This window comes from Cyprinus carpio, chromosome B15 (assembly GCF_018340385.1).
Source record: "Cyprinus carpio isolate SPL01 chromosome B15, ASM1834038v1, whole genome shotgun sequence".
NCBI classification, from domain to species: Eukaryota; Metazoa; Chordata; class Actinopteri; order Cypriniformes; family Cyprinidae; genus Cyprinus; species Cyprinus carpio.
In genome coordinates this window covers 10,040,944-10,062,098 of record NC_056611.1, presented here as the reverse complement: position 1 = coordinate 10,062,098, position 21,155 = coordinate 10,040,944, and the positions used below count along the sequence as shown (strand labels likewise).

The 21,155-nt window shown below is 35.9% G+C and overlaps 1 protein-coding gene across 6 annotated transcripts in view; it reads left to right on the top strand.

Moving 5' to 3' along the window:
- The window catches only part of LOC109058307 (cell adhesion molecule 2-like), a 223,023-nt gene that overhangs the window by 74,232 nt on the left and 127,636 nt on the right, over positions 1-21,155 (top strand). The gene's annotated exons all lie outside the window — the stretch shown is intronic.

The window sequence follows — 21,155 nt, the reverse complement described above, 5'->3', positions numbered from 1 at the left end:
GGTTGTAATAAGGTGCTTGCACAAACGACCTATATGGTCGTTTTTTGTTGGAGGACAGGCTGCAGTTAAATCTGTCAAATACATGATATCAAATGTGGCTAAGCTCAGTACTCTCCTAGTTATAGCAGTAGCAAGGACACATAAATGGCACCGTATCCTCATAACCAATTCATCACTTAATACTTCGTTAAGATAACATAGGAAACCAAATAGTACATTTCACTGCCTAAAAAGAAATTGAAGACCAGACGGTATAGCAGAAGTTTGGAGTCTGAATTTCCCTCTTCATTTAAAGGAGGTGGGTGAGGAGGAGGCTCTGTAGCCTTTGAACCTGTGCTACCCTGTAGACCATTCTGAATTCTTTTAATAAGCAAAGTTGACAAGGGAAACCACCCACCTGTGTTGATGAGAGACACTGGGGCCTGTAGCTGTGTCTTTGTTAGGCTTTGACTTCCCCCTAGAATCTTCTCAACTCAGTCCTTGCATGCATGCAGAGGAAGGAAGGTCTCTGGCAATTTAATACAGACAGCTGCACCACAAGAGAGACCGAGCTCTAGATCTCTGTCAGGAAAAATAAACGTGTACAAAGATAGAAGGACAAGTTAGTACACACTGTTGGCTGTCTGTCAGGAGTCCAATTTCACACTATTCAGGTATAAAGCACACATTATAGACTACGTATGCTTTTAGACTTGTTACACGACCAGATGTACTGATGAATGACATTAGACACATCTTTTATACATCCATTTGCATTGTATGAACATGCATTCAGTATAAAAGGGTTGAAAGGATGGGTATTTATCCAGACTGATAAGATTCAGACTGGCTAATGTTTCAAGACACAAAATTGCTACAGGAGTGTTTGCAGAAACATTCACAATATGCATAGATATCTTGAATATTCTAATATTCCCAAAAAATGCTTTATTATTTAGTCTAATCGCTCATAAGAAATGGTCAGGACATTTGAAGTAATTAGATGAAGTATGACAATAATAGAATTTGATATAGGCTATTCTGCTTTCCTCAGTGGTAGATATTTTAATAGGAGTTGAGACCTTATCATGTCATTAGCCAGCTGGGCTGAGCGGCTCAATCTCCAAACAAGACTCCTAATGGAGCCCGTGGCCTAATTAGAGTACATCCATTCAGGACAGTATCAGAAATGTTTTTTTTTTCTGATATACTCTGTAGAAATTACTAAATTGATGGTTGATATATAGAATTGATGGTTAACAGTGCAAACAACTAAGCTCAAAATAAGACATTTTTCAATATTCCAAATTTTACCAGATTTGAAAGAGGTACTTACACATGTAAAGGTGTTTTTACAATTGAAAAGCCTGTCACACTTTGGTTTGGGGACCAGTTATCACTGTTAACTAACTATTAACTATGACTTTTGTCTCAATAATCACCTAATATGCTGCTTATTAATAGTTAGTAAGGTAGTTGTTAAGTTAAGGTATGGGGTAGGTATAAGGAATTTAAAATATTTGGTATTTGAAATATGGCCATGCAGAATAAGGCATTAATATGTGCTTTATAAGTACTAATAAACAGCCAGTATATTAGTAATCGCATGCTAATAAGCTACTAGTTAATAGTAAGAATTGGTCCCTATACTAAAGTGTTGCCAAAAAGGCACTAAATAAATGATTTTAAAAATGGGTGTAAAGTAGACCAAATATGATTGTTGGCATTTTTCCAGTAGACTCATTGTGGGGTCACTTAGTTATTCAGTTTCCAAGTGTTTAATAATAATAATAATAATAATAATAATAATAAAACAAAAGCTTAGCATTTCAACAAGAGTTATTTTGCATGAATGTGATTTTAGTTGGTTAATGTTATCCTAAATTGAAAATAATTTTAGGACATTAACATTGCAATATATACACATGCAAAATAACTCTTGTTGAAACGCTAAGCTTTTGTTTGGTTTGTTTGTAACATGCAGTTAATTTATGCAAACTTAAATAGTTTTACAGTCTTGTTTCACTATATCTCAATGCTGATTCTCATTATTTTCTCATTACTGTAATAATGATGGGAATTATTGTATTATAATAAGGATGGGAAACTCAACAACTAAATTACAAGACATTATGATAATGAGAATTGTTGTGCTGTATGTGCTATATTGTCAGAAAGAAAAACAAAAGTCAAATCCCACTATATAAAACCCACTATAGTGCATGTATTGGCATATATAAGCAAAATGTTCTCAACATTGTTGTTGCCCCCCACCCCGACAACACAGCACAAAAAATCCATACAGTGGAAGTCAATGGTAACCAAAGCAAAATATATTTTATGTTCCAAGATTTTAAATGGCTCAGAGGATGGCAAACGACGGCAGAACTTTAATTTGTGGCAAACAATGGCAGAACTAAAAGGTCAGTATCCAGGAGCTTGACTGCAATGAGTATCTTTTTTCTTTGTTAAAATAATACCAAGCCTTTCAAAAAGTCCACATTTATTTTGGCAAATCAGTATGATCCATGACTGCTATGATTTTTAAAAATGCACCTGGTAAATTTTACCACAAGCTAGAAGCTTACTGGGCCCAAACAATAGCGGAAACAGTCATGATTTAAAAGGAAGCTACTCATTGAAGTGCTCTGCAGTTTGACAGGACCGCACCGCTATCTGTGGTCCTTAATTCCAGTTTTCGGCTGTAAACTAAATGACGCAGGCAGCAGACATTAGTTGAGAGATTAATTTGGAAATAAACTCGGCCCTCGCATCACGGCCTGTCTGTTTCTGCTGAAATATCTCCACTCTTTGTTATGGATTTGATTTTCCATGCATTGCAAAGTTTGTTGATTTATTTATTTCCCAATGAGAGCCATTTGTTTTGACAGATGCTTGTTCTGGGGCCGCAGCCAAGACTTGTCTGATTTTCTGGATATTCACACACTAGAATACGGGTTTATACTTTGTTGTTTAGACACACAATACTGTACTGTTGCCAGTTTCGGGATAATTATATCGGCATAGACATATTCAGGTTGGGCTGAATTCAAAGTTTGGAGGGAGGAGGAAGAAGAGGATTATGGTATGGGGCAGTTTAATCCATTCTTATTACTCTCTCACTAAGTTTATTGCGGGGAATTTGCTTTTCAGCCGCAAATATACAGGCCTCTGTAGCTAAACTCACTTAAAGTCAAATTACATTGAACTCTCTGTGGGTGGAACGAACAGTCCAGCTCTAATTCCATAAACAACAACAAAGCATCCGAACATGAAGATGTCTAGTTTGTGAGAGTAATTCCTAGCACACTCCATGAGACAGAAGCTTGTTGCCCTGCGTACATTTAAAGAGTGTTTCTTTCACTAATTGCAGACTAGTACGTCAATTACGAGATTCATTATCCTCCCCATAGCTACGCTTCTGAAAGTCCCTTCTCACAAACTCATGTGCATGGCCATGCGAGAGTCGATTCTTGAAATGTCAACAAACAATGTGGAGGAACGTTTGTTAAATACTGTAAGGACTGGAAAATAAGAAAAGCTTCCTGCTGACTCACTGGCTGTTGCTCGTTTATGGAGTTGTCTTTATTGTGCATTCAAACAAATGTTTTGCAAGCAAAGCCAACAAATGCTTTATTTATTTTTGTATATTTCAAAAGGTTTTTCTCTCAAAAGTTTTTATTTTAGTGTATGTGTGTGCTTGAAACATTTTGCTTGTGTTTTGTTTTGCTCTCAAATCTTTTATGTTTTTTAAAGGGTTTTGCGTGAAAAAAAAAACAAAACAAAAAAATGTTTGTTTGTTTAAAAATGTTTCATTTAATTTTATTTATTTATTTATTCATTTATTTTTTGAAGCACATTAAAGGGATTTTGCTCTCAAAATGTATTTTATTTAAAAACAATTTTATTTAAAAACATTTGTTTTCTGGAAGAGCATTGAAGGGGTTTTGCTTTGCATTTGTATTTATTTATTTATTTATTTATTTATTTGCAAATAAAAAAGCAGTCACCAGTCACTGTTGAATTTAAGAGGCATTTCTATTGGTTTGTTTTCACCGGGATGGCAGCACTTGTTCTTTCAAAATGTGTGGGAGTTGTCAAAGAGGCAAACAACTTTTTTTCTTTTTTCAAAATATACAAAGACACGAGAATAACTCTCATACTCATTGCTGCTCTCTTTTTTGACAGCACTCAAAACACTACTTAATTCAATATTTATTAAAGATTTAATACTTAATACAATCTTGCTTCATTTTAATTGTGGACATTGTTTTAACACATTATAAATGGGTTTTGTCTGCAAAACTACTGCAGAGTGAGCCTTAAGAATGCATGAAAAAAGAGCATCAGAGACTGGCACATTTTGCAACTTGGCTATAATCTGGGGCTTTTTGTTGCAGACAAGTTGCAGAAGGAGAACATGGAAAGGCGACAAGGCTTTAGAAATCTGGACATTTTTGTGTTTCAAGTTTGTATTAGTCCAAGTTCTCATGTCATATTTAATCCTAACATGATTAAATACCATGAGGCATCAGCTTCTCAGAGTTGTTTTTTATTTATTTATTGTATCACTGGGTTTAACATTTCTTTCAACATCCAACAGCAAGCCACCAAAATATGCCTGAAGTTATACCACAAAAATGTCTTTGAAATGAAATCACTGCTGGTTGACAGCAAAATTGTGTCAAATTTCTTTAATGAAAAGTGAGTTACTGAGGATAAAAGCATGTTTGGTGTTGCTGCTCTTTTAGTTTATAAGTCGGACTAAGTCATAGAAAACCTCCATTTGACTGGTGCGCCTTACTTGACTTGTTGACTTGTTGACATGATGCTCTCTAGAGCTGTTTTATAGTCCAAGCAAGTTCGTTTTTCAAAGTACAGTTCCAAATGTGCTGAATTTGCTATCAGACAAGCATCAGGCAGGAACATTTCACAACATGATGATAATCACAATGAATCAAAGTGAGGCAAAATTTTAATCCGTCTCTCACTGAATAGAAACAACATTGCCTCCAAATTTCTCTGAGTTGTGATCGTAATTACCCCATGCGGGGAGTGACAGAAGTCATTACTACACTGAAAATGGATCAGAAACTCACAGTGCAAACTAATTCTATTAAAGTCTGTAACTGTTAATTAAATCCAAACATTCTTTGAGATTCAATCTTTGCTGCATCAAATTAAATTCTCATTCTGATATAAAAACACTGCAGAGTAAGATCTGTGCAAAATAACATTGATTATTCTTTAGGGGATGCTCCAGGTTCAATTGAAATTAATCTATGGCATACGCTGTATACAGTTGGTGAATTTATGTATATAATAAAAAAAATATATATTTATACAATACATTATAATAACATTAGTTATTTGTTATTTATGTTGCAAAATAATCAGTCCCTCAGTTTGAAAGAACCAACAAAAAAACAATTTACAGTAATGCACTTATAATGGAAGTCTGTGGGGCATAAAATTGCAGCAGGACACATATTAAAATACAAAGTTTTTTTTCAAAAATATAGCCACAAGACTGAAATATAATGTGTTATGAGACTATATGATAAAATCACTTTCTGACCATGTGTGCAAAAAACAAATTACTCCAACATGTGTGTGACACTACTTTTATATGTTACTACAATGTAATAACAGTTTTCCTATAAATGCTATTAATTATTATTAATAACAGTATTAATAATAAAAATACAAGCTCTATATTTCACATTTGAAAGTCTACATAATGCTTTTCCTCATTTTCTTTTTCATTGATTTTCATTGCTGTTTTTTTCAAACTAAGGGGTGAGCTGAAATTATTTTCATTTGTAGTCCGCAGATGCTGCATTCTGATAATCCTTCCATCAAATTAAAATGGAAATTGAAAATTATAAAGTAGCATACCATTTATCAAATTTTCACAATAGGACCTTTCAAGGAGTATGCACATGATGAGATACCATATAGCGTTTAACCATACTGTATGCTATAGGATCTGTCTTACTCACAAATACTAGAGCTGGCAAGGCATGTGGGCTTATGAAAAGATGACCTCTCATTATTATCAGTTGTGAATATTAGATTGCCCTCTCCTTTCCCCTCACAGATAGTGGATTACGTGGATGCAGGTACGGTGAGAGACAAGTAGGTAATTAGCGGCTGAAAATGTCGTGCCTCCAGCGGAAATTTGCATATATTGATAACAGCCCTTCAAAATTTGAGCCGAGAGGGGATTATCGTGCCGAGATGTTTTGAGAGGCATTTGAAAAGGCCCTGCCCAGCTCTGACCTTGAAGTGCACTTGAGTAGGTATTCATTTTTGGAGGTAGATTACTCGCTAAGAAAGACACTTCTGTGCGCGTGGTGTGTGATTGTGGGTGATCCGCAGAAGAAAGAAAATGAAAGAGAAGAGCGCTGTGCTTTATTTGGCAGATCTGTGGCGTGGGTGTTAATTAATAATGTTCCCTCTGAGGTTCTCCGAGTAGCTTTGAAAAACGAATGGTTCGGCATCACTCCTACCCACCAGTGTTGGGGAAGCTGCTTTGAAAGTGTAGCTTGCCAAGCTACAAGATACAGTCAAGCTAGTCTTTTGAAAATGGAGTTAGCTGCACTACAAGCTGCTAACAATAAGAAGCTGATGATATTTAATCTATTTCAGGTGGCAATATCTATATACAGGCATATAGATTGGATCATATAATTTAGAACACATATCATATAATTTACCAGTATATCTCTTAACTATTTAATGTACTTAATTAAATCTGAAAAAACAAATTTACTCTAAACAGGGAACTGACTCAGTGAATCACTTCTTTTTGAACCGATTAATTTATACGAGTCGTTTAAATGAATCAGTTCACTAAAAAGAAGCTTAATCAGCTATGTGCACAATACCATCTTACATAAAAAATATCATTAGCTAGTTGGATCTACTGCTGTACTAAACAAGAACAAACCTAATTCATTATTGCAAGCAAATTTGAATTGCAAGCAAATTTTTGCATTGATTTAATGTTTATATTTGAATATAGGACAGAATATAAGCAAATATAAAACCGTTTAAGTCTTACTAAAAGCTTGGACCAGCGCAAACTGTCTTTTTGCATTAAAATAGTACTGTCAGGATTTACTAAAGACGTGCAGTGAAAAATTTGCACTGACAAGGCGTGAACACAGTTATTTTTACACCTGACCTGACTGAATATGCATTTGTAGGAGTTTCCCTTTCAGACGCAAAATTTATTGGAGGAGAGTATTAGAAAGAATCATGCAATGCGATTTATGTTTGCGCTCTTCAAAGTACTGGTATATGCGCCATTATTTAACGCCCAAAAACAGCATGTCTTAAAGCAAGTGGTAATTTTCACTGCTTTTGGTAGATTGCGCTGTTCATTATGAAAATGATCTGGTTGCACCCGTTATTTAATGTGCGCATTATTAGTAAATCACCCGCTGAATTTTCCCCTCCCATCGGCGTTTTTATGGAATTGCGCTCTAATGCTAATTTGGCCTGTTTAGTAAACCTGGCACTTAAACTGTCCAATTCATATGGATTATTTTACAATGATTTCATGAACTTTTTGTACTGTCAAAGGGTTGGTTGCATGGACTTTCAATGAAGGAACAGAAATATCTCAGTTTCATTAAAATATCTTCATTTGTGTTTCAAAGATTAAGAAAGTATTATAAGTTTGGAACATAACGAATAATAGTGTAAATGATGACACTTGGATGAATTATCCCTTTAAATACTTCTCTCTCTGTACTTTTAACTGTTCTGTGCTGAAATATTTTTGCATCTCTCTACATTTCTGTCAACTAGAAAGTATAAATCTGGTGGTTTACAGCAGCTAGCGAGTTAGTGTTGGAGATTTAAATTTTAAACCACTCAGGAAACATTTGACAGTGACAGAAATGACAGGGAAGCGATTTCGAGAACTGAGCTTCAGTCTGAAAACTTCCTCCGTATTACAGGAACGCAGGCGAACTGTCAAAGTCTTCTGAAGCTACACCACCGCTCCGTCATGTCAGTCAGCGTTTGTCACTCACATAAATCAATAATCAACATTTGACCGTGTGATACATTACTTTTCTCGCAATAGTGTTTTCTCTGTTCAGCCCACCCTTGTGCAGCATTTAAAATCCTGTGCAATTACCCTTTAATTTTTTTGCTTTAATGTGGAGTAAAATTGGCTCATAACGCCAGTATAATTATAATATAATGCCTCATAATGCTCCTGCGGTGACCCGTAGGACAGTGTTAGCTTCACTACTTTTAGTTAGTTACTACTCAACACTACTTCCCACATTCATATACTGAATTGCTCCATAGACACAGCTTATCCTGTCAATCAAAGCACCAGGGTGACACTGCTGGAATCGAATGCATTATGTTCACAGAAACTTAGAGTGCTCATTAGTTGTCTCAGACTAAACAGCCTATCTTTGGGGCAAAAGTTTCCAAACATTCAGTAGATGGTTGGAAACACACTAAAAACTCCACCGCCTGACTTCAGAACCAAGGTTTCTTTTTTTTCGCAGGGAAAAGAAACTTGGCGTCTGATTTATATCTGCATGCCTTACATTAAATAAGCTGCTTTAAGCTCAGGAATAAATGGCAGGCTGATAGTTCTGCTCTGCATTCATCGTGTGTCTCAGCCAAACACCTAATTCCCTCTAGATCTCCTTGAACTGGAGTCACCCGGACTCGAGCGTCTATACATGATGCACAGGTTTCCAGAAACTTCCTCTCAGTGCTGGCAGCTCAAACCGCACCAGAGTGCTAAAAGGTCTCAGCTGTAATCTCGCTATCACATGGGTTGGTTGCACTTTTGGTGTTCTTATGCTAATATCCTATTTGTCATTTAGTCTTAGGGCATGGAATAAATTAAGATGTTCGGATCGAGCAATCTGGCAGGATTAGAGCTAATCCGCTCTCTCTTCCCCTGACTGAGCAAAGTGCTGGGCCGATAGGGACCACAGATCTCATTAGGACTCCATCATAATTGTTCACGATAATTCATTTGAGCTCAGATCCCTTCTCTGTAAGGCAGGGCTGACTCAGATGCAAATTCTAGTGTCTCCACGCCATTATAAGTGGATGAAACTCTTTAGATTAGAATATTAAACAAAAACAAAATTATAAAGATCTTACCTGAGAGGTGAAGTGTGCCTTTGCCTTTGCCTGTAGACGTCAATCGGAATAGCAGAAGTGATGATTGTTTTCAAACAGGTTTCCCAAACATTCCAGCCCCATATGCTATTGGTTGAAGTAACAGATAACCACACCCCAAACTAATGCCATTGGTTGAGACAGTTGCAGGGCTGGCTGGGATGCTCAAACAAACAGACAAATGTTTTGAAAACACCACACACTCTTGAAAATTAAGTTTTTTTATTGGTACCTGTAGTTCCATGAAGAACCTTCATCATCCATGGAATCTTTTCATTCCACAAAAGATATTTTAGAGTGAAACAAAAAGTTATTTATATTATTAAAATCTAAAATGTTCTTTAGAAAAAAAAAAAAGTTTTAAGAGCTAGTCACTGAAAGGTTATTCGGTGTAACCAAAAATGATTAATATAAGGCATATATATGTATTTTGACACTTTGAAATGTTGGTAGTGAAGTCAAATGATGACTCATGATGTTTACAGTTCATATCACAGTTAACAGTTTCATAGTTCACATTTCCTTTCAAAAAACTGCATGTCAAATAGAGCAGCATTTCAAACAGTGTAAATTAAATATAGATTATTAATCTTTCTACTTCTAAAATTGTACATTTAATTTATAGTGAAATCTACTAGCATTTTTATTTTTTAATTTTTTTGGTTTAGGTATACTGTACAGAGAATTCACATACTACCCACTGTATGCATACTGCGTACTACATTATTGTAGAAAAAGGAGAAATACTTTTTTATGATGTATGATATTAGGTGTAGTCGTCATTTACTCACCTTCATGTCATTCTATACTTATGACATTCTTTCTTTTGTGGAAAATATTTGAAAAGATGTCTCAGTGTTTCTTCATCAACAATGCAAGTCAATGGGCTCCAATATTGTTTGGAACTCAGTGCTGTTTACAATATTTATTTTTGTATTCTTCAGAAGAAATAAATGTATGCAGCTTTGTAATGATATGATGGTGAGTAATGTTGGAATTTTAATTTTCGAGTGAAATATCCCTTTAATATGCACGTGCAGGTTTTACAGTTTCATGCGTGATTAAAGGAGATTGTAGGATTGATTTTTGGCGTCTCTAATGGGATTTCATTTCAGATGTGTAGATTGGGTTTTGAGAGATAAGAAACCTACACATACCCTTGCTTCTAATCAAACTCACGGTCTTCCTTTCTACTAATTTTTACAAAATGTATTTTTGCATGACATCTTTGCAATAATATTTCACAGATTCATATTTCTTTCATTCGTATTCTACAGTAAAAAGAAGTATTCCAATAAAGAAATAAATTGTCTGGTCCCTTTACTTTTTATTTTTTTATTTTTTAGAAATCGTTCGAGGTCTGCCTTGATCTGTGGGCCTCTAAAATGGATCCCAACTTTTACCTCACTAGCTTTGGCCCTACGTACTGTCTCTGAAAGATTCTCTGTTTCACACAGTCTAACAATATTTATTCAGTGGACCGTAACCTTTATTCGGGCGATGCTTATTCCTCTGTGTTCTGGTTCTGACATTTTGTTATTGTTTATGCATCCCAATTAAGCTGGCACACATTGTCTTTCCTACCAAAGACACTGTAAGACAAATGCAGTGCAGGTCAGGGCTATATATGACGGCAGAGATCTCCTCTGTCTAAAGATAGAGGTAGGCAAGGTAAAGAATTTCTTTTTCAGCACAAATCCACCCCCAACTCCTGAATATACTTTGTGATCTACAGCCCCAAAAGGAGCCGTAATAGGGCGGCCTGTCGAGAACTGCACAGCAGCCGTTCTGCAGTTAATTTTGTGCAGTCAATGTGACGGGGAAAATATCTATATGGTATTCTAAGCATAACTTTTTTTTTCCCTGTGCTGCTCAGCGAGATCTTATCAGCTGTCATCACATTACTCTGTGGAACATCGGATTGGTGCTTTTCCGTTTAGCATGACCGGCAAAGGATGTATTGGGGGTTTGTTTGGATTAGCTGCGCTTAGATGCCATATGGCTCAGATTTACATCGGCCAATATTTGCAAATGCACGCTGCAATGCTTTGAGCCAAACACATAGGGTCGAAAAATCATAAATGAAATCTCTTTAATATCTCAGTTATTTCTGCTAGACAGCATCGCGACTGAAATGGAGAGCAAATGGAGATCTTTGGAGACCAAGAAGAGTGTATTTATCCCTGAGGAAAAAGACACTTAAAAGTGTCTTCTGAGATTTCTTCAATATCTTAATTATTTATATATCCTAAACGGGGAGCAAATTATATCTGCTTTTTAGATTTTATTCTCGAGAAAACGACAATCACATGTCTTCTCTTGCGATTCTAGAGAAGACCAGCAATTGTGAACAGTATTCAGTTTCTAAAACTGTTTAGGTTTGCCAAGATAACAAAGTCTACAATCAAATTATCTCACCAATTCATTTTTTCTAGATCTCTGTTATCATTTTTTGTTTATTTTTAGTAGTAAAGAACACTAAAGTGTGTGTGTGTGTATATATATATATATATATATATATATATATATATATATATATATATTCAAAATGATTTCTTTCTGATAATGTAGGCTGGACTTCTCCAGTAGATCACAAATTGTTTCATGTGTGCTAATTTTATTTCTCCTTTTATGAAGAACACCTGGGACAAAGCTGATAATTAAATGAGAAACTGACAATTCCATTACATCTCATTTAATCTGACATATTTCAGTAAAAGAGGATAATGAATGTTACAAAATGTAGGGTAAAACTTGACTTTACAATATCTACCAAAACCTGATTGGATCATGAAACGTGGGCCACAGCAGAAAAGAAAAAGTTGGTTCAAGGCAATGTCTTTGCAACAGCATGCACTGTTAAATCTGCCACAGTAAGACCAAGATTGGAAAATAGGGTCAATTTCTCCAATTTTGTTTTGATGTTGACTTCTTGTGGCCTTCGTGTTAAAACAAAATGACATTTGCTGCATCAGGTATAAGACGTTTTCACAAGCGGCAGCTAGAGAAGCAGATTTCTGCTCTACTGAGTGTGTCTATTTAACATGGGGAGTGTAATTAACTCTTCTACATTCACAACCGTCAAATCAGACTCGCAGTCTCTGTTGGGGATAAATGGTTAGGATTGCAGTTTGTGCCAACAATCGTTCTTTATAATTAGCGCTGTCTGGAAACTCAGTGACGGTTTTCTTCTTTCTTAACTTCTCCCACATCAGAAAGATAAGTAGAAAGTGTCACATCAATTGTTCCTTTGACTGTGTACCATATGCAGGTATTGACGCAGGGCTCTTTTTTTGCACGGAGAGCTTTGTGCAACTATGTAACTGTATAGTATGTACCATGCAGTCGACTTTCTGTATAATTTGAGTTCAGAAAGCTCATCAAAGTATTAGCTGGGGTGTGTGTGTGCGAACGGCTGGGTGGGGGTGTTCACTGTGAAATGACAACTCAATTTTCCACGAACAATTAGCTCGGCAAACACATTCTTCTACCTGTAGTGAGAAAGGGCTCGTGAGGGGTCATCGCTCAGTCTCGCTCTGTTCTCCACTGCCGGGCTGTTTGTCCATGTGTTCACTTCGGAAAAACACCTGCCTAAACTCTTTCATAAATCACAGGAAAGCCAAAGCGGTGAGCAAATTTGCATTCAGACTCTGTCCGTGTTTGAAGTCGCTGAGATTTGAATTGAATTTTTCTTGCCTCATCTCTTTGGTGCGTGAGGGTTATGATCTGAAGTTCAATGAGTTCAGGCGCGCTGGAAGCTGTTTCATGCGGGGGGGGCTGAGGGCTGGGTTGGAAAATATGTGACGTCATTATGTTGTGACTGACGACATGAAATTTCTCTACTAGTCTTCTCCCCTGGCGTGATTGTTACTGTTTTATACACAAAAATTGTACTTGATGTACTTGTACTTTGATGTTTAATAAAAATAAATAAATAAAAAAATAATAATAATAAAAAAATCTCTGTACTGTTTAGGCTATGTGTTGTAGCCATTAAAGAAAACATATTTGGTTTCATATTTGTTTAAATATTATAGGCTAATGTAATTTTTTTATTTATTTAATCAATGTTTATTATGAAAGTGAGCATGCAGCATGAGAAAGATATGACACATCATGTGCAATAGCCTATGAGACATGGAGTGGGTAAGACATGATTTTGACCACTTTATTGAGTTTTGTTTTGTAGAAAGACTCTGTTTAAAAGATTTTCGTTTTGTATAAATTGTATCTTAATTTTGATCAATATTTTATCAACCCATTGCCTGTATTTAATAAACAAGCAAATATATTAGCAGACAATGTAATAAGGTGCCGGCACATCACTTGTATTGCACGTGAACTGGAGGGCGCAGAAACTCAGCTTGTGCCTCACAGACAGTTTTTGAGAAATATAGGCTATCTATTATAGAAAGCTTAAAAATGTCTACTTTTAAACGAAAATATTCAAAACGAAAAGAAATAGGCTACTCTCTGAATATGTAGGCCTAATCCATATGAAATGTGCATTTCTCTCTGGCGTTCATGGCGAGTCCGCATCGTCTTTGCAGCGACACAGATCCAGCTCACAAACCTCGCTGCTCGCGGATGCTGACATAGGCTACTAACAGCACTAGTCTGAACCGAGTTTTGTGTCAGTGTCAGTCTTTGGCGAGGGTTCAGTCGCCGTTTTCATCGACGTTATTGTTGACATCCTTTGTTTGAGAAGAATTCCCATCACTATTTTTACTTTTCTTAAATGTGTTACCCGAAAAAAAGTCCGAAATACGTTTCTGCTGCTTATTGCTAGCCATGACCAAACAAGTGTGAGGTGACGGAAGCATTCCTGAGGAGGCTAGGTTAGTCTTTTATCAACGAAATATTAAAAAATAATTAATCATTAGTTTATATCTTATACACTATATCTTAATCCCACATTAAACACATTGTTATGTCTGTTTTTTATTTATTTTATTTTTTATTTTTTTCACGTTTTTAAGTACAATATTAGGTTAGTCCACAGCCCCCCACCAGGGGGGGCTGATGCTATGACGGGGGGGGCTGCAGCCCCCGCAGCACCCCCCCCTTCCCGCGCCATTCAATGAGTTATCTACCTTGTCCTCCTTTAACAGTCTGAATCAGCAGAATATTTGCGGCTGTGAACCTGTTATTCTGAAAGAACTGCATGCTCCTTTAGCGAACACCAGTGCTGGGGAAATTACTTACAAACTTTACTCCATTACTGATTACAAATTTCATGTAGTTAGTAATGTAATCTGTTGGATTACATTTACTCTGATTTCTTTTTGATTACTTTTAGATTACTTTTGACTTAACTCGTAAGAAAATATATTACATTCTGTGTTATTAACATTATGAAGTGCATTAAACTTTACTTTATAATAAGGTTTCCCAAACTGGGGTTCCTGAAAGAAATGCTGGGGGTTCGTTGAAGCTAATAGCGAAGCTAAAACTAGCCAAATTAAGCTAATAATTAATTAAGTAAATATCAAATTAAATAAATAATATATTATGAATAATGTACTGCCAGTGTGTAAATTATTTGTGATTATGTAATCTACAAAAAGTAACTGTAATCTGATTATGAGTATGTTAAAATGCAATATAATATACATTTTATATATAAATGTATAATATTACAAATTACTTAATTTTTGGAATCTGATTACATAATCCAGATTACCAGTTATCAGTTGCTACCTAGCACTGATGAACACATACTATGGGTCACATTTACACTTATTTTGTTTTTCTTTCAATTGTTAGTGGCTTAATTTAGGCAGTTATTAATATTAATGTTGCTTATATTTGATTGCTTGAAATAAAACCATGCATATCAATGTACAGCTACTCAAAACACCTTAGATCAGCAGTTCTCAGTTCCAGTCCTCGCACCCCCCAGCTCCGCATATTTTGCACGTCTCTCTTTTGGCTCTTTTCCACTGCGTGGTACAATTCTGCTCGGCATGGCTCAGTACGTTACGGTACGGCTCGACACGGTTTTCATTTCCACTGCAGTTTAGTATCGCTTTAGAGTGGGCAGGATTATTCAGATGTCGTTATAGTTGTGCCGCCTCTACTGCCATGACCCCTAAAAAAAACTTTTTCATTCCACGTCGCCACATCAAGCTCTCTGTGGATCCGCTCCTCTGCTATCAATGAGAGGAACGTCTGTACTTCCTAAACAGACAACATAACTTTGTGGTTGTTAAAAAAAGGTGCGCTCGTTCAAAACAGTTGCATTCGATCGTTGGTTGGCAGTGCTGATTTAACTGGTTACTCCACCGCAAAATGAAAATTTTGTCATTAATCACTTACCCCCAACAATTGACAATTGACCATTTTGAGCTGTATGCAGGCGACGTATGCTCTTCTGTGTCAGCCGCACTGAGCCGATGCGCTGTTTGCTTTCAAACCAAATTGTAAATACATGTAAAAAACGTATCAAGAATTGCCAAAATGGCGCTACTCTGATTTGGAGAGACACCGAGGAGAGGAATTGTTGAATAATGTCGTTATTTTTGTTTTCTTCGTGTACAAAATGTAATCTCGTCACTTCATAATGTTACGGTTGAATCACTGATGGCAGATGGACTATTCTGAAGATGCTTTTCATACTTTCCTGGACCTTGACACTGTTATTTATTTGGCAGTCTATGGGACAGTCTCAAGCCTACAGGTTTTAATCAAGCCTCTCGGTTATTGTGTTCCGAAGACAAACAAAGCTTTTACGGGTTTGGAACAACATAGGGGCAAGTGAATAATGACAAAATTTTCATTTTGGGCTGGAGTATCCCTTTAAATCTAGCGGTTCTTTTGCGTTTGTGTTGCAAGTTCAGTGACGCAGGTAGTGACAATTCTCTCCAGCCAATCTGTGATAAGCAGAGCTTTCACGTCACGTTTTGGTAGCGGTACGGTTCACTTGGATCCTCGACCGAGGTGGTATTAAAAAAAGTACCAGGTACCAGGTACTGTACCCAGTGGAAAACCCCGCAAATCTGAACCGTACTAAGCCGTACCGTGTCGTACCATTCAATGGAAAAGTGCCATTTGTTAACACACCTGATTCAGATAATCAGCTCATTAGAAGTAAGCTCCGTGCATGAGCTGTGTTCCCATTGACATGGTCCCTACACAGTGTTCATTGCTCCCAATCCCTGAGAATTAATTGTGATTAATCGTTTGACAGCACTACTAACAAGTACTCAGAACAACTCAGCAACCACATAGCAATATCTGGCAACCACAGAACACCATAACAACTCCCTGAAAACCACCAAGAAAACACTTACAACTTCAGTTTGTCAACAACTAGTTTAACAATGTTAGAATAAAATAACGATGTTAGAATAAAATAACGATGGCCTTCAAAAGACAGACAGTGGTAGAGAGAAGGGCAAGGGGGAAGACAGAGAGGGGCAGAGAGAAAGTCTTCCTGCCTGAGGACAGCGGCAGGTTAACAGCAGGGCTGGCGGCACATTTGACTCAGACTGGGCAGAGAATCTATCAGCGGCATGGATGAATCTCCAAGTAGACCCAGTGCATCCTGTTCCCAGCAGCTCTTCTGAACACTTAACCCCTGTCAGCTCTGGCAGTGACACATTCACAACCGCCTTCTGGAGCTGATCTGAGTTCAGCTGTGTCCTGATGACTGGTGTGTCTAACCTGCAAGACCCATACACAGATGTGAGCAGCTGTTTATATCAGTGTTAGGAGTTCTTTTTAAAATATATATTACATCATTTGAATTATATCACACATATTGGCATTTAGGGGTTGTTTTGTGGCAAAGAAAATGTGTAAAACTCGCCTCCGCAGTGCTCCGGTGCTTGCCAGGATGCTGCTACTGTACAGTATATGCACTGGGTGAGTCTTTCTGAGTGGAATTCACACCATTGTACAGTACTGTATGTGGATGCTTTATGTAAAGTCTGTTATACAAGTGTTATTTTATGTGAAGTCTAATATTAAGGTCATTTGTGCTTTGCTATTAAAGTTCTTCTTTGCTAGGAGTTGCTTGAATTGAGTAAATGTGGACCCCACTGGGGTAGCCCTTCATTATACCTGATCAAATGTTATAATGATTGATGTGATTATGAATTAAGTTAATGGACTTGTGTATAGGCAAAGCTATTTTTTTCTTGTGGAAAAGGTGTGCTTAAATTACACTTAAAAAAATCAAATGAAGTGCACTTGTAGTACACTTAAACATATATTTATAATGTATTTCTAATATATATACTTCAGTTTTTTAGCTTACCCAAATTTTAATCTCAAAACCTCTGGTCTATGTGTCACATGAATAAAAGAAAAGTTGTTTCACATTATGAAAAAAAAAAAAAATCCTTTAGAATAAAAGCCGCATATATTTTAACCTTTTTAAAAAGCGATTAAGTGATTGTAACCAAATGATTAAGGTCACATATGTAAACAATAGGTAATTACATTAGCATACAATTACCAACAATGGGGAGGAAACTATGAGTTGACCTGAGCTAACATGAACTAACAATGAACCAATTATTTTTTATAAACTAATATTACAAAGACTAATAAATACTGTAACAAATATGTGGCTAATTGTTTGTTAATGTTAGTAAACGCATTAATTAACATGACAATATTGTAAATTATTACCAAGCAAATTGGATCAATTTCAATGTCACATGGTCACATTTTTACAGCAGCACTTGCTGTTTTATTCAGTGAAATCCCATAAAAATGTCCAAACCAGGAAAGCACTTTAACAACTTCAGAGTGCAAGTGCTAACATAACTCAACAAAACTTGCCACGGGATGAAAGCGATCACATGACCCCTTGTATTTGACCTCTGAAGCCACCTGCTGTGGAAAGATACAGTCAGAAGCTTAAGAGCAGAAGTGCTGGTAGGCTTTAACGCGGGCGAGAGAGGATTGAAATAGATGACTTTGCATCTCCCTCGGGTCTGTGGGGACCCTGGCTGGTGGCGCTGGCTCCCAGAGTGACTTTTAATCAGGGACTGTGACAAGTGCCAGTCTGTTCATCCCTCGCTGATGGCCTGCGGCACTCCTCCTGAGCCCCGGTGAAGGAGAGAGCGGCCATTACACCCCAGCAATACTCATCAGCCCTGCCCGATCCTGTCCATTGACTCCCATGCTCTGAGAGTCAGGATGAGAGGCCCCCGCCGGCCCACGGCACGAATATTAAGAAGAAGGCGGTCCCACGGCTGACAGTGGCTCTCATCCATCTTTATCGTGTTGGGATCGGGCCTGATGGAGAGGCGCCGGTGCGTGGGAATGGCTCTTTTGCCAGCCATGTCCGGAATTAAATCCTTTTTATGGAGCGCTCTATATCGAAATGCGAGAATAGGGCCGCTTTTCATTTGCTAATGGCATTGGGCTTTACCTTGAGTGTAGGGATGAATAGAAGGAAGCGTGGAACAGGAAATGGATGGAGTCGCCTACTATAATTCATCTTGTAAAAATAAGGTCAGAGGATTCTATTATTGGGTTAATGGAACGGCCTTTTCAGAGTGATTTGGCTTTTAATTGAAACGCCGCACGGTGAGGTCTCTGTCTCAGCGGTGTGTTGCAACAACAAAGGTCTTTCCGCAATAACTTTAATTAACTCTAGAGAGACTAGTTATTTATGTGTATGTGTATGTAATGCTCTTTATAATTTGGAAATGTGTGTGTGTTTATGTGTGTGCATGATGAATAAGAATATCCCATTTTATATCACAATACTGTTAAATATTTTATACTGTTTATCACTGTTTATACTCAATTTTGCTGAAAATGTAACAAAAGCTTTATTTTCAGTTCAAGTAAAGCTGGACGATAACTCTTCACAATATGGTTCTATATGTTAATATTAGTTACTAACAACTAACTTAATTAAAATTGACTTTATTTTACTTAAGATTAAAACCAAGAGTTTTATCTGTTAATATTATTTAATGAACGCGAGCTAACATGGACTAACATTTTTATATAACATTAAAAAGATTAATAAATACTGTATTAAATGCATTGGTTATTGTTTGTTAATATATGTTAATGTATTAACAAATGTTAATGGGACCTTATTGTTAAAGTGTTACCAGGTGGTCAAATTGAACCGATAGGTTGATTTTTTTTTATTTATTTTTTTATAAAATAAATAAATTCCTTAATATTTAATGCATCCCTTACAACTTTAAAATGTGAGTCTAAACAATGTCATTTACTTATTTGTTGATCATAGATTCAGAAAATCAATCAATCAATCAAATTAATAATGCAAGTCTTAAATAACCTTTATGCATTATGAAATTTTGATTCACCATGGTATTTTTGGTCAGTAATTATATTTCATTACTTTGACATTTAATGGGTGACACAATTTGTGTGGACAAAAAAAAAAAAAAAAAAAAAACAGTTCAGTGTCTTTACAACAGGATTTTACACATAAAAGGTAAATGGATGTGTCACATTTGAATTCACTAAATACCACATACACGTGTTACTGCACATGCAGTATTAGTATATCAAGTTGCATTGTTTTTAGCGAAAATGCACTTTGTATTGTAAATTGTTGCATAGTTTATACTGCCAACCCTAGTGTGTGCATAAAAGATATAAGCTAATTTACAGTTAAATACACTACACACACTTCCTTATCATAAAACACATTTTAACACAGGCTGCTGAATTGGAATCAGTGTGGCTTTTCCTCTCCGTCTGCTAATACAAGCTGACTATGAGACTCACAGATGGCCCCAATCATTACTTGTGAAGACTGTGATCTGTTATTATAAATGGACCATTACACTTTGTGAAGCAAAAAAAGAAATCAAACGCCATTCTCCATTAAAGCTTAATGGCTACCTTTTCATCTCAACCATAACAGACCATCTAAATATCACCGGCTGCATTCTGCAAACTGACGTGGAGTTTGACTGGAAAAGCTGCTAGCGTATGAAGTTAACAACATACCTTTATGCATATGTCTCCTTAAAGTTGAAATACAATTGCAACAAAACCAAGTGAGATGATTCCCTATCGGCTAAACCTGCTGTCTTTCATGTCTAGTTAAAGCAACAGCCTGTCCCTGATTTATAGATGTTGGTGGGTATCGATGTGGTGCTGAAGATAAACTATGGGCCATTTTAACAGATAATGTTTTTTTTGTTGTTGTTGTTTTTTTAGTTTAGTGATTTATGACGTCTATGGTTTCACCTGAAAAAGAAAGAAAGTAAAAAAAAATAATAATCTCTAAACTATTACACTGCAGTTCTTGATTCTGATAACTTCTCATTTAATTTCAGTTCTTGACAAACAGCAAAAAAATATATATAATTAAACAAGAAAATGGCACTAGATATTATTAGGGACATTTAATTGTGTTTAAATTTAAATTACAAATTTAAACCAAATTAAATTATAGCAGCCCTAAAATAATAATTATTATGATAACATAAAAACTTTCTTGTATTGCATTTGTTGTTGTTGTTGTTTTGTCAGTTTGTTTTCTTTTACTTCAATTTCAATCCAATTTCAACTGCTCAGTTGTTTCAACTGTTTTATATGTAATATTTTAGCATAATAATAGCAAATAAATGTATTTGAATTAAAGTGTCATATGCATAAATTGTGTTAAATGTTGCAGTTTTATTTTATTTTATTTTAAGTTTAGATTTATAATAATAATAATAATTATTATTATTTTTATAACTGATGCCATGTACATTTCTTAAAGTTTGTAATTTAAATTTAAAATTAAATTTCTCCATTAATATGTAGTGCCTTTTTCATGTTTAATGAGGGCCATTTTCAACTAACTAACTAACTAACTAACTTACTATATATATATATATATATATATATATATATATATAAATTTAATTCTCTTCAATTTTTATTTTATTTTATTTAATTTTTTTTTTTTTTTCGTTTCATTTTTGCCTGTAATACTATAACACTATAATATGCTATAAGCCTATAATACTGCATGTATATATCCCAGGAGACAACCCATGGGCTATTTT